At 26.9% G+C, this 15,100-nt stretch overlaps 1 protein-coding gene and 1 long non-coding RNA gene across 2 annotated transcripts in view; one reads left to right on the top strand and one right to left on the bottom strand.

The window, feature by feature from the left end:
- The window catches only part of LOC114123140 (mitochondrial inner membrane protease ATP23 homolog), an 80,546-nt gene that overhangs the window by 22,089 nt on the left and 43,357 nt on the right, over positions 1-15,100 (top strand). The gene's annotated exons all lie outside the window — the stretch shown is intronic.
- On the bottom strand, positions 89-2,460 carry LOC114123143 (uncharacterized). The gene is made up of 5 exons (XR_007606145.1): positions 2,379-2,460; positions 1,476-1,575; positions 1,243-1,365; positions 1,014-1,172; positions 89-846 (listed from the first exon to the last, which is right to left on the bottom strand). It is a non-coding gene; the product is annotated as an uncharacterized LOC114123143 (long non-coding RNA).

The raw sequence follows: 15,100 nt of genomic DNA, 5'->3' as shown, positions 1-15,100 counted from the left end.
ATACATACAGGATACGACTAGAAATAGTATTTAATGCTTAGATAATATTTATGAATTATAATATAAATTAAAAACATATATGGCAACATTGGCAACACTAGCAATAAACAGTTATATTTTACGTATCGATTAGTTACAATTTATGTGATCGGTGAGGAAAGCTTAAACACAAATATTTTATAGTTTTATTTATACTTTTAATGTACCTACTATGTAATATAGATAAAATAAAACCATCAAACTAATATCTCAGGACCAGGAAATCTATTTAAAATTAATTTTATATAAGAAAATGGCTAATTATGCACTTAAAAATTTTAAAAAGTTGTACACGCAAAATTTTCAAATTTTCAATTACAAATTTTAAATAAAAACTCCTATTATTTGTAAATATTACTATTTACTTAGCTATATTTTCGACAATATTAAATAATAACTTCTAGAAAATCGTAGTCTTAGTGATCACTTATTTATATTTTAAAATAAAATATACCTAACTTTTACTTCAAATTGTTTTGTAATTCGTTTGTGAATGGGTAGCATTAGGTGAACAAAAAAAAAGAATGAATGATTATCAATAATCTTCTATCAGAAACTCAACCCGGTCTGAGATAGTTCAATTAGCACGTCAGAAACACTTACAAAAAACTCTAATATGAAAGTAACTCCTAATTGTCAATCAGAAATACATTTTCATACAGTCTACATATATATTATAACTCAAAAATAACTACAATTAACTGAGCAAAGACTTTAAAGTGCTCTTTTTTATTGTTGCTTGAATTACGTTCTCGAATTAAATGTATTCAGCATTACAGACACTATGTTGTAGGTTGTTATCATCACCTGAAATTAAAATGTTTTTAAATATTACTATTTACAATTCTAAATACGTTGTGCTATGCTTATAAAAGTAGTGAAAAAATTTTTTTTTTATAAGTTAATTCATAATAATATTTTAATTTTATTAACTATTTGTAAATAGCTTCTGAAAGTAATAAATTATTATCTACCTTAACGAAAAGTTCTAAATTAATAATTCTAGTTGGTGTAGCTTTAATCATTAATTTGTCAGCATCATTCATCTGCATTGATAAAAGTAATAACTTTTTAAATTTTAAATCCATCGATGTCCAATTACAAGAATACATTCCATAACTGACGGATGCTTTCTATATTTAAAAATAAAACAATAAGCGGTTATACATTACTTTTATGTTTGTGTAGATTTTAGCAAATTACTTTAAAGTTTATAAGTCCAAAAAAATAGCAATGTAAAAATATTTGAAATGAAACTATTGAAAATGGTGCTATGATTTTAATTATGCTGAGAACTGGTAACGATTTGGTCGACGAAATGCATGTCTGCGTATTAAAAAAATAATAAATTGTATACAATTATAGATTATAGTGTGATTTATAAATTAATTTTTATTGAATTCTAGAATTAATACTTATAAAATAATAACTATTACCATAATAAACGAATAAGTTAATGTTATGATTGAGCATGAAGACAGTACAACATATGTTAAGATCACATACCATATTATAGAATAATATAGTTTTAGTTTTCTGTAAACAAAAATAACATATTATTATTATGTACATATCAGCTGATATTAAATAAATAAATATAATTTTCCTTTTATGCTTATATAACATTCAAATAGTTAATGTAATATTGTTAGAAATCAAGATACACTAATATGGCAATATGTAACCAGAACATTAATTATTTCAAAAAGTATTAATTAAATTTTGATTGAATGGCAAAACAAAGTTTAAAATTTTAAAAGACATTAAAAAAAAAATGATCTCTTAAAAGTTAAGGATGATTTTCTTGATAACTTATGTAACGATCTATTGAACTGTAATTTATTATAATAGGCTATTAAGAAGGGCGTAGCCTGGCTGGTACAGTGGTACTGAATTGGTCCCGAGCCCCAACCCCACACGATGAATGGCGAATTGGCTCAAACATATTTGAAAAAGGTTTTATAATAAGGTAAGCCGTATTGGTTCCCGTTTAATTACGCCTATTTTACTTCTCAATTTTATAGGCATAGGATAGTCAAATTTAAAGTAGGCTAAGTTAAAATTAATAACTAACAACTTAATTCTCTTTTCAGTCATTTGGAATGGGTTGATTACAAAACATATCACTAGGCACTAATAAAGTCTAAAAGGAAAAATCCATCATATAATTATCCAGTCAGCTATAAAATGTTTAATTTCATCAAAAATATTAATTAAAATAACTGTAACGATTATCTTGAAAGTTTTAAAATCACTTATTTAGTTCATAATTACATAAATTACATTTTAATTTAATAAAATATAACAAAAATAATTAATTTATATATATATATACTTACAAATTAAGTCTTCGTTGATCACTTAATATTGATTTAAAATCATCACATGCTTTAATAGAACAATCTTTAGTATCTTAAAAAAAAAAATAGAAACACTTGTTGTTAAGAAATCTTGTTTAGTATCGAACAATTTAGTTTTGTGAAACACATTATATATTTAAAAGCAATAAAGTAAAATAGAATTGAATTTGATGTATTAAATATTATTAGAAATTACTAAAACACAAATCATTGTATTGTTATAAGAGCATTTAAGTTAACTTCTGTATTTTAACCAAAAATATTTTAAACTTATAAATTATTTATATACATACGGAGATAGAGTAAATTTTACCATACATATATATATTTTTATTGATACAAATTTATCATACATTTTAAAATTTATACTAAAATATTCCTAGAAAGAAATCAATTTTCATTTATTTAGTTAAAATAAATTAAACTTTTCCATTTTTTTTATTAATAATATGTGCAATAACTTTTATTAATATTTACCATTAATGATATAATATAAACTCAAAAACGTACCATGTCCATTTTAAAAATGTGTTGTACTTAAATACAAATATTTTTAATATTATACTATGTTTTAATCATACATATCATATACGTAATTACGTTAAATTATGAATATTATACACAAATTCTAAAATTGATGTTACTATTAATATATGGAAATTTGGAAATTTGGAAAATATCGATATTTTGTGAAAACGAAAGCAATAGTAACGTTTCTTTTTAATCATGAAAATGATTGCTATACATTTCAGGAAGTTGTTAATTTTGTTAAAACATAAAATGTATTATAATAAAACATAGACAGATACTTTTTTTTTCAGTTCATATGTTATAATTTATGATTTATTGGCTTAAAACTTTAAAATAATATTTTACACTTATTTTGTATTCTTATAAATATACGTTTTTGAATAATTTATACTAAAGAAAGAAAATATTTTAATGCAAACTTACTGTCTTTATATTCGATACTTCCAAATGCTTCCGAAAGTATTTCATACTGAGCTATTAGAACCCAACAAAAAGATACTAAAAAAGTATCTATTAATATCGAGTTATATAAAATAAAAAATCCCATTATCATTTCAATTGTGTAAAAAAAAAAATAATATTGATTGTAAGTATTTATAGTCACCGGGTACCGCATATTAAAAATATTTTGATAGCGCTGAAGATTGTTTTGATCAGTTTTAATCAAAAATAAATTCACAACAAGTGGATATATTGTCCAAATAATAAATGTCATAGTTGCAAACCCAAAAATGAAATTTGTAAGTTTTATTGATTTGTTACGGACTTTTTCTAGTATTTCATTTCTATATTTACAGCATTTTTCACTTTTCAGAAAATGTATGCAGGTTACATCAAACAAATCCCAAGTGTTTTTTGCTTTGTACGTAAATACACATAATTTCATTACAGAGAGAAAATTGCTTAAATTGACAAATATGAATATAAATTGTTCTATGTCATTTATTGTATCTTCCATCTCCATAAAACAACCCAACAGTCCAAATAATACAAATAATTGGATAAAAACCGTTATAAAAATTCCAGTAAAACGATAAAAATGATAACCGAAAATATCTGTACTATTTGGATCAAATAAATGATAAAAACGTAACAATTTATATAACTTTATGTTAATAGCCACATTAGAAACTTCAAACGAACTCATCATGGTGTTATTATAGATGTGGTTCAACTGAAAATTATTTTATTATTTTATATGATCATTTTAATAAGTAATAAACATTAAATAATGTTTATACTTAATACTTACATAAATATATAATTCGTTTCAATAATTGTACGTTACGTAAATTAGTAAAAAAATCAACATTTAATTTTTTTTAATGCGTCGAATAAATTGTATTATCTTCGCCAAACACATTAAAAGATTATCAGTTTAAGTATAAAGTTTTTTACTTACTGCTTTCATCAACTAACAAATACTTATACATGAATTTACGAATCTACAATATAACTAATATAAGTATCTATTATTTATTATTTGCGTGTCATTGGTACTAATTATTCATGATTTGCATTCTTTACAGTCTTTACTTAGGATATAAGTATACATAATAGATGTAAAAGTGCACTTTAAATTTTATTTTCAACAAACAAAAAATAAATTTGTTTGTTCTAGTTAAATGTAAACTTTGTTATAATTTTACTTGATCCAATAACCAACTCATATTTATAAATTTATAAAAAACATATTTAATTAGAATTTTCCGGAAATAATACTATATACTTTGCTATTGATACAAGAAATTTCAAGTTGTAACTTATATTCTATTACACGCCACAATACGTTGAATATTTCCGGTTATTAAAGAGCCGATCACGCAACCTTGCATATGGTCATATAGGCGAACAATAATCGATTCATCCGAGGTCGATCAACACCAGTTCGGCGGACTTAGACTATTAATTTTCTCAAGTTAAAGAACGAATAGTAACTAACAATAAATTGTATAAGTATAGGTCATTATCCAAAACTTCGTATCATTTAATTAAAAAAATAAAAAATTATAAACATATTCAATTCATTTTCAACTATAATTTATTTATATAATGGGTACGTACATAATGGAAACAATTTAAAAAATATTCTACTTAATATTGATGCTTTAATTTGAAACAATAATTTAACTTTTGCTTGATCATTAATTATTATAGTGGTTAATGATTTAAATACTAATACAGATACTTATATATGTATATAGGTACTCGTATAATCGTATTATTGAATTAATTAACTGTTGTTGACAAACAGTAAATTTCAGTATTTTTGACCAACTAATTTATAAAGTTACCAAAATATTACATGTATAATAATTTTATACAATATATTATATTGTCCTGCTTCTTTTTATAATGATATTAATATTAATGAAGTTTAACACGGCGTATCGTATAGGCAATTTAGGTACATTTATATGTCAAAGTACCTATTAAAATATGTTTGAATCTTTTATAGAATATTATGTTTATTTTACGCTCATTTATAATGATTCTGTAATTTTGTTATCAATCAGTGTGGATAGTATGATCGAAAAAGGCAAAAAAACAATAACTGTCTAGATAATCCTGATTTAGAACAGAAAAATTAATCGTCCGATTAACCAATTAACCAACTTTGAACAGAGATAATGTACTACACCGCAGAAATAAGATTCTCAACGTTAAAATTGTCGATTTTTTGACCTATGATCAAGTTGTTACGATCATTCAGTGAAAAAAAAACTAAGAAATTTGAGCATGTATGAAGAATCGTAGCAGGTATAGTCGTGATTGGACTGTGTGAGAAGAGCGGCGATGCACTGCAGAATAACATTTAGGTAATCAAAATTAATAAAATGTATATATTATCAAAGTTAATTTATCTTATAAACGATTATAGATATCTTACCTATAAGATATTTACAAAAATATAAATGTATCAATAAAATATAACGTGTAGGACGTGTAGGTATATCAGTATAAATATCAACTTAAGTTAAAATTATAAGTCAGCACATCCCATTACAATGTTATTAATTTTATTTTATTAAATATGATAACTCATAAAAAGCGATCAGTAAACTTTTAGTTTTGTAATTTTCAACATACAATAAATCATTATTCATACACAAACTAACTTAAATGATAAATTATAGAGCTATTTTACTATATGAATAAATACAACATATAATGTTAGACAGAATAAGTTGAAAGTGAAATGAGTAAAACGTTACAAGTATAATATATAGCTTTTAAGGATACACTATTTAATTATTATCTTTTAACAAGTTGGTGAATGTAGAATTTTAAAATAGTGTACCTATATTTCTATTTAATATAATAGTACTCTTTTTTTCATAACTAAGAAATAAAATGTTTGTAAGGTAAATTACTTTCGTTATATTAGGTAACCTAGTCCCGTATAATGTATTACTTTAATTTAAAAATATATTTTATATGTATAACAATGTATCATACCAATTTTAACTGTATATATTTACAGATACTATCATATATTGTTTTATATATGATGATTACTAACAATATTTGAAATGTTTAATATTATATAACTTTATATGAATAGCGTCTACCGTCTATCCATAGTTTTCTTTTCTTTCAGACATTTTAAAAATTGTCTCAGATTTTAGAAATGGTAAGAATATTCCAATTAAATAAAAATATATTATTAAACATTTAAGGTAAAAATGACATATTTTCATAAATTAAAATCAGTTGTACCAATGTAAACCTATATCATTAGACTTTGCAGTTCTATATAAGAGTATTATATTACTTAAATAGTTACACATAAATAAAACTTAGTTTTTGTTTTCTTATTATTTTATTAGGTACATAAAATACATACGTAGTAGGTATGTGTATTTTGTACAACAAAAATCTAATCATTTATATTTTCAACAGAAATAAAATAAAATAATTTGTTTTAAGTCTTCATATAGGTAAATATTATTATATTCAAAGTTTAAAATAAATCATTAAGACATATTATGGTATATACCATTATTTTCTGATTATTATATCTGTCATTTTATGTATAAAGTAGACAGTTATTTTATTAATAATGTTGTATTTATTGTAACCATAAAAAAATACAATTGAAATTAAATATAAATTGAACCTTTTAATTCTATAAAGAAATTCTGTAAATTACAATTTCCATGTTTTTAAATAGGTACCTATCAGAAGATGCTTAACAGGAAATGTACATAAGTTCACAGGCCGTAGCCCATTCGGCTCCCATTTTCTTAAACGGCTACCATTTTACAAAAAGATAAATTTTCAAACGGCTCCCGTCAAAAAAGGTTTTATGAACAAGTAAATTTCCAAACGGCTCCGGCCTTTTACATCATAAGTTCATTTTCATTTTATACAGACTTAAAACTGTCTCAAAAGAGGTGTGGTTAAAATTTTGTTGGTGTAAACTAGTAAATTATAAAACTTATACAAAAAAATCATATATTGTAAATTTTTTATTAAAATAATATTAAATTTTAGTGTTAAAAAAAAAAATACATTATGCATCTAATTTAGGCATAATTTTTTTTAAATAATCCATACGTGTTATTTCACAAGATGAAAATTATTTACTCTTAATGAACTCTAGTTCTTTTAAAAATTTAAGTGAACTGACATGACTGAGCTTTAATTTAATTTTTTTTTTTACGGGAGCCGTTTAGGTATTTACCTGTTTGTTAGACTTTTTTTGACGGGAGACGTTTGGAAATAAGCAAACAATAGACGGGAACCGTTTGGGATCCGACGAGTTCACAAATATAATTTAAGAGCCATAACTATCATAAAAAACAATGTACATCTGGGACATTTGAATTAGAAATTATAGGTACTCAAGATCTTTTAGTAAATATTAAATATTTTTTGTAAAAGATTTAAGATACCATTTTTTACAAAAAATCAACGCATTATACTTATTTATGTCAACAATAATATTTATGAACATATTATTAAATAATACAAACACTATCATAACTATTATTCAGCAAGATTAAATGATAGAAGGTGAAAAGGGTATTGGTTTCTCTTAAGTCACAATTATCTCAAGACAAAAAATAATGATGTTTTAAAGGTAAAATTTATTTATGTGAACTTCAGAGCATAGCGATATAATTCTATTCATATGTTTATTTATTAGTTCATTAGATCATTCGTCATCTCATATATTTTCGAGGTCGTTATTATGAGTATTTCAACGTCTCATTATCGACATTTACGAGGTCACGTCTGCCAACCAATTTTTGCCGCTAGTTTAACTTGCGAGTTTCAACAACGACACTTTTCATGACTCATCGCATGCTTATAAATATATAATATTATATTTAACACAATAAATTAACAAAGGCTGTAAAAGTATTGTTTACTTATTTATAAGCTCAACACTTACAACATAACTGATCAATGGTTCACTATAGAATTATTTCCATAACAATATAAATATTATAAGATTTCTATACATAGCAAATAGCTATGGTATATCATATTGCATCTTTCCTAGTTTTTAAAATTTAACAGACAAAATATCCAGTATCCAGTATTATATTGCTGTATTTTTTCTTTCAATTAAATATAACCTGTATAAACGTATAATATTATCTCTTAATAGTTAATTACTTATTAAAGCTGTTCAGTAAATACACCGCATAAAATAATTGTATATTATAATGATCAGTAGTGTTCAAGGATCATAGAATGACAACTCATACGAACTCATTATTTAAAACATCCATTATTTAAATAGAATTCAATCTATATATAGTACAACAATAACAATTATTTCGATGTTAAAATAATCACTTTGTACTTACGGCATGTAGGTACATACTTTGTACGTATTTAAATATATAAATGAGATAATATTATAATTGTTCTGTTGAAATTTCTCCCACCATCCAATTAAATCGATGTATAATAATGATCGCAAATTTTATCATAACCCGTATCCCGTGTATATGTGACATGTTTTAAAACGATGTTACGTGACGTTTCAGAATTGTGGACAATAATCAAAATATGACATAAAATTGCATAAATAATAAACTGCAGAATAGTGAAAATGATTTCAATCAAATCACGAACGAGTCAAACGACCAAAACACATATAAATTTTGTAATGTACGTATATAACTAATGAATGATTATTACTAATACTATTATTGTTTATATTTATCATCTTATCAATCAACCGGTAATCCACAGTTCTTCAATTGGAAAAAAATTAGAATGAGATGTGAAGTAAAAAAGATCAAACAAGGATACAAAAGTGTAGTTAACTGTGTGCTTACTGTAATGGAATTCAAACTAAAAATTAAATTTCTTGTAAGTTTTTGGATCTAAAATATAAAAAAAAAAAAGTTTTAATTCAAAGTATAATTAATACAATTATACACACATATAAATCCATCGTCCATAACGATATAACAAGTATAACTGTTTATATTAATGAGAAAAACTTTGATCATCTCGTATGGGACTTTTATTTCATCCGTACTTCTTTTCTACTTTTTATCTTAACATAAATAGTTGAACGAAGAATCTAACAAATAATAAATAAGTACTAACTATAACACTAGCAATTTTTTTTATATGTTTAGAAGTTTATATTTTTTTTAGACGATACTGTTTTTTTCATTGAGTTATTTTTATTTATTGTTCACACTCTGAAAAAGATGTTATGACGATAACAAAGTTTTTATAACAATTCAAAATCGACTTACTTTTTTGAAGAATATTTTATGTCGATAAAAATGTTTCCGATATCTTCTAATCGCAGATCATAACAGATTGTTTGAAATTGGATTATCAATCTTCATATTTTATCATCGCCATATTTTATATCAACATTTTTTGACTAATAATAAAATCTAATAAGACTGATAAATAACTGGTATTGTTACCTACTTGATATTTTTTTATTTACAATAATTAAATAAAACAATAAAAAAACTCCTGTCTTTACTATTCCCATAAGAAAAATTACTATTTTATTTTGAGGGTACTTAAAATATTTTCCATTTGACATTCTCATTGAACTGTACATAACGGATTGAATTTTTAACGCTAAAACGGTTTTCTTTGCACGCAACTAACACTGCTTTAATTGTGATTCTTGTAATTGTGTATTGGTATAACGAAATCAGGTTTTCTCTACCGTTATCATGACCCCTATCACCCACACTATCGCCGAGAAATATAAGTTTTGTCGTCGAGCCTAAAATGGGTGCTAGAATGGTGGTGAAATGAAGTGCATTGGGGGTAGTACTCGATATTCTGCAACAGTCATCATCGCTTATGAATGCCGCTTTTATTCCCAAAAAGAAATGTCCAGTGATTCACACTATCGTTATAAAAATAAAATACTTAAATATAATGATGTTGACGGCGCATAATTTAATACGCACGAGTCGCCAAGGAAAATGAAAATATTATCAATTTATACCGTTTGAACGTGCATACTAAATAATACCCTGCAATGCGCGTTGTGTGGCAACGTGCGCGCGTGCCGGCGAAACAATGTGTTAGATTTTTGTCGTTACTACCTTTCGTTAACCATTTGAGTAAAAAAAAAAAAAAAACGTAAAACACAATAATACTTAACAGCGAATCAAGTTTCGAATAAGTTAATAATAATTCGTGCTGTGACCTGTTCTTATATAATAACCATTAGTTGACATTTTATCGTTATTTCTTTCTCAAATCCTTGCAGCGATTTGCATTAGTCGCAGAACGGTTTTCTCCGTTACCATAATTTATGTACCCATGATATATATACATATAAATTTGTGAGAGAGTTACACAATCCCAACGGTTTTTAGTGTTTTTACTGGATGGCAGAAATCACCGTGAATTATGTGGCGTATACGATTAGTCCGTGTTAGAGATGAAGTGACGTTGATATTTTCAAAACCTATAGTACCTAATATTAATATATATATATATATATATATATATATATACATATAATGAGTAAAATTGTACAAATAATACAATTTCAAAGGCGTTTGGGCGAATAGGCTGTCAAATTAATTTAAATTAATTGTAAAATTGATTAACTTTAACTAAAAAGAGAATTATGAGTATTTTACTTAGGTCTTAAGGTCTTAATACCACTTTAGGTATTAGATACTTAGGTATTGAAATAAGATATTATTATTTTATAAATAAGTACCTAAATACACATACAATTCTGTAAAATTTTGATTTATAATATAACAACACGGAGTTTACTGATTAATACTTGTAAAAGAATTAAAAGCTTATCACTGAGTCGTATACCAGATAAAGCAGGTATCATTTTGAAATAAGTTTATACTTAATACAGTATATAGATAAGTTTAAAAGATAATTGTATAGTTTTGAAAAATTTCAACGAGTCGGTAAAAACGTAAACATTTATATCTCTAGATTGTCTTACAGAGTTTTTAATTTTGTTTTTTGGTTTCTGACATTGCAATTGATATAATGACATTATTATAGTTTATTTTATTTTTTTAAATTTTTATTCGTAAATGTCAAATTTTTCGGTTACATTACAACTTATATACATATACCTAGGTATTTGTTACATAATATATATGAGCATAAATTACAAATATAACATAATTAAACGGCAGACACGCGGATAACGTTGCGTCGTTTAAACGTAGGTATGACGTATGGGAATGATGATTAAACATGAAAGTTCAACAGCTATCGCCCTATACAGCCGCCACGCAAGTACAAGAACCTATATATTATCGGTTCAAGTGCGTCGACCTATTGATACTTTTAGACGGTTTTCACCGTGTTTATGTATATATATTGTATATATATATGTGTATAGGTACGTGATACGAACTGAATACAATAATATTATTTTCTTATCTGGCGGCCATCTCGTATGCATGTAAATTGCGTTTATGTTGATTTCGTCTCGTACGTTTTTCATGTTTATGGACAAAGGACAAATCTGAAGTCCGTCCGTCGATGAATGTAAATGTTTTTGTATAGTCTGACATATATAGGACTCCTGCTAGCTATATGAATCACCTATATGTCGGCTGTATAGTATATATAGCAAGGTGATCGTTGTTACACAACACGCGCGCACCTCTTGAAAAGGTCATGCACCCCCTCGTCGTCAAATAATATTATCACTCATTGGTCTGATTGGCCCTAAACCCCTAAACAAATGCGGGGACGAGAGACATTAAATGTTTTAGATATTCTATACGATCAATTCTAATGTATGTTTTTACAGTAAGCATATAAGTTGAGCATTATTACATTAATTTATTTACATAAAGTGAAAAAAAAATGTTACCTACTTAGCTTTATAGTTTATATTAATGATAAATTTAATTTAAATTTGAGATTCATATATTTATGCATATTATGTTTTTCGGAGCCTCTAAACAATCTTTTCTTCGATTATTTTGAAATTCACTGTATCTACCTACTAATTGGCAGTTGATGTCTAAGTAAGTTCTGAAAATATAAAAAGTATAGCGATGGCATTCTCTTTTACTCGACTACCCTCGCACAACACTGATTAAAAAAAAAAAATACATCATATACCTAGTCATTTAGTAGACGGCGATGACTATATGCTGCAGAAGTTTTCGATTAAAATAATAAAATATTGCTGAATGTAAGCATAAATGCTTCCTTTGCCGGCGTATTACGCTAAATGCGACGAAAGCGAAAAAAACTTCCAACGTTGCAGGTGACGAACCTGACTCGCAGACGCGATATTTTTGTCACTCATTCAATAATTACAAATATTTAATACATATATATATATTTAAATTAGTTATTATTATATTACACTATAGGTATATTGTGCCGGAGTATATCGAAATAATATAATCGTCACGTATATTATACGTATAATCAAGGCTGGGCAAGATAACGATTTTTTTTAACTCGTTAAGTTATTTTAAAATAATAAAGTTAAGTTAAGTTAAAAGTTACTCATATTTTTTTTTTTGTTAACTCGTTAAGTCAAACGTTAACTTTGAAAAAAAGTAACTTAACTTATAATTTAAAGTTAACATTTTCTAATTTTAAAATAAAAAATTCCAGACACGTAATAATGTTTATTAGATAGTTTTTCTTTATTCACAAGAAGATTACTGGGAAAATTTAAAATGATACATCAAAGTATTAGCTATAGCTATCAAAAAACCCCACTTTTCTAAAAATACTATTCAAAAGTTTGCATTATTATTTGGACTAAAATTAAATTAATTTAAATATTTTTGAATAAAATTAACTTGAAGTTAACACGTTGATCTTTTAAAAAAATTACTTATTAAGTTACGAGTTAATTTCAAAAAAAAGTAACGAGTTAATTGCAGACTTCACGTTTTGACTTGATTTTAACTCTTAATTCGTTATATTGCCCAGCCTTGCGTATAATGCACATTATATATTTTTGAACACACAAAATGTGCAACGTGCATGTATGCTAGTTATGCCCCGCCCGCACGTGATTTCACGTGTTTGCCGAGAACAGAGAGTACATTATTATATTATCAGGAAAAGCTCGTGGACGGACCGACATCGCATCACGTTATAGGCTCGCGTGCGTGTGTGTACGGAAAGAAAAACGCACACGCAGGTTATCATGTGTAGACCGGATCGCCTTGACCTTGGCAATAGACGTACACACTGTCGCTTCATTCGCTATAACATGTGTTTGAGTGCGTTTGTGTGTGTGTGTGTGTACTTACACGGTTACACATTTGCAACGATTGTGAGGTAAAATTTAAACACGCACGAGGGTGCAGTTTACCCCAATATAGCTGCAGTTCACAAGCGGCTGTTGCGAGACGTTTCGCACACGTAATGGGTAATAAAAATAACAATAACGCAATTTTGAAACCCAAGTCGAGCGGGGTGCTAGTTTTAGGGGGACTTCTCTCGGGGCCCAAATTATACTTTACCTACCGAATTAATTTACTCGTACATAGGTACGACTGTGATTGCGCATGTATAGAAGCGGCGAGCATACCGCAACATTCAGTGCCTCTGTTGCGGTAGGTACGTCGAAGCGAAAAGAAAAAAAATCATCAGCAATAAAAACATAAACAAAGCAATCGACGAAATCGTTTCAAAATCACACCGTGAACACCATAATACGACGCGCGATAATAATCCCGAGCCGCGGTGTAATTAGACCGCCACCAATTAGGTAAGTATACACGTGGATAGGTACAATTGCAGTGGTGTTGTAGAATAGTTACGACGAAACGAAACAAACAGCAGTATTTTGCAATATCGCTGTGAATTGGGTGAAAATGTAAAAATCTGATACTTGCCTTGTCACAGAAAAATAATATTTTTGTTGTTTTTGTCATCGGTTTTCACGGTCATCGAGAAAAAATCCGCTGTTTCTCCAACCGGTTATTCCACCTTGCACGTATATCGCGTCGCGCGTATCGTTATGTAATTCTCTGGAATTGATTTTGATTTAATAAAACGTGAAAAGAGAGATTGAACGGACGGGGGGAGGGGAGACTATACTACCATTATCGTTAAACATTTCCGCATTTAACTTTTAGATAGACACTTACCTATAGGCGGCGAGCACATCATCATAACTCATATTAAGTGATACTTGAATGTTTTTTTTTTTTTTATAATTGTTAGTACCTACCTGCCAAGCAGCCGAGCAACAACCTATTTATTACAATTATCTTATGCGCGCACAGTATTAGACGATTTACATACTGGTAAATCTCATACGATTTCACGTCGTATTGCCACAAATTTATCTTTTTACCATTTTTACCAACGAGTGTATACTTTACATATAGTTTACTACTCTAGACTTGCCCCCGTGGTTCTATACACGCGTAACGCGTCGGTTTAGAAAAACCAGAAAAAGAGATCTTTTTACGATCGGGCATTTTAATCTTGGAGAAAGTATTCGATTAAAATAGTATCTCGTTGTTTGTCTTATCCTGCAAACGGCATAAATATCAAAATTTCGCAATATCCGTGCAATAAAATTAACAGTAACACGGACATTGACTGTTAAGCGTCCGGCGTTTGAACTTAACATTTGTACATCCTTACATTGTTCGTTTAATGTATTTTATTTGTTATTGAATGTTTGAAATTAAGTTCATAAAAATTACATGTTTGTTTTTATCAGCGAACAGTTTCTTATT

This window comes from Aphis gossypii, chromosome 1 (assembly GCF_020184175.1).
Source record: "Aphis gossypii isolate Hap1 chromosome 1, ASM2018417v2, whole genome shotgun sequence".
Classification (NCBI taxonomy): domain Eukaryota; kingdom Metazoa; phylum Arthropoda; class Insecta; order Hemiptera; family Aphididae; genus Aphis; species Aphis gossypii.
Note: the sequence above shows the minus strand (reverse complement) of the source record. Positions and strands in the feature narration are given on the sequence as shown.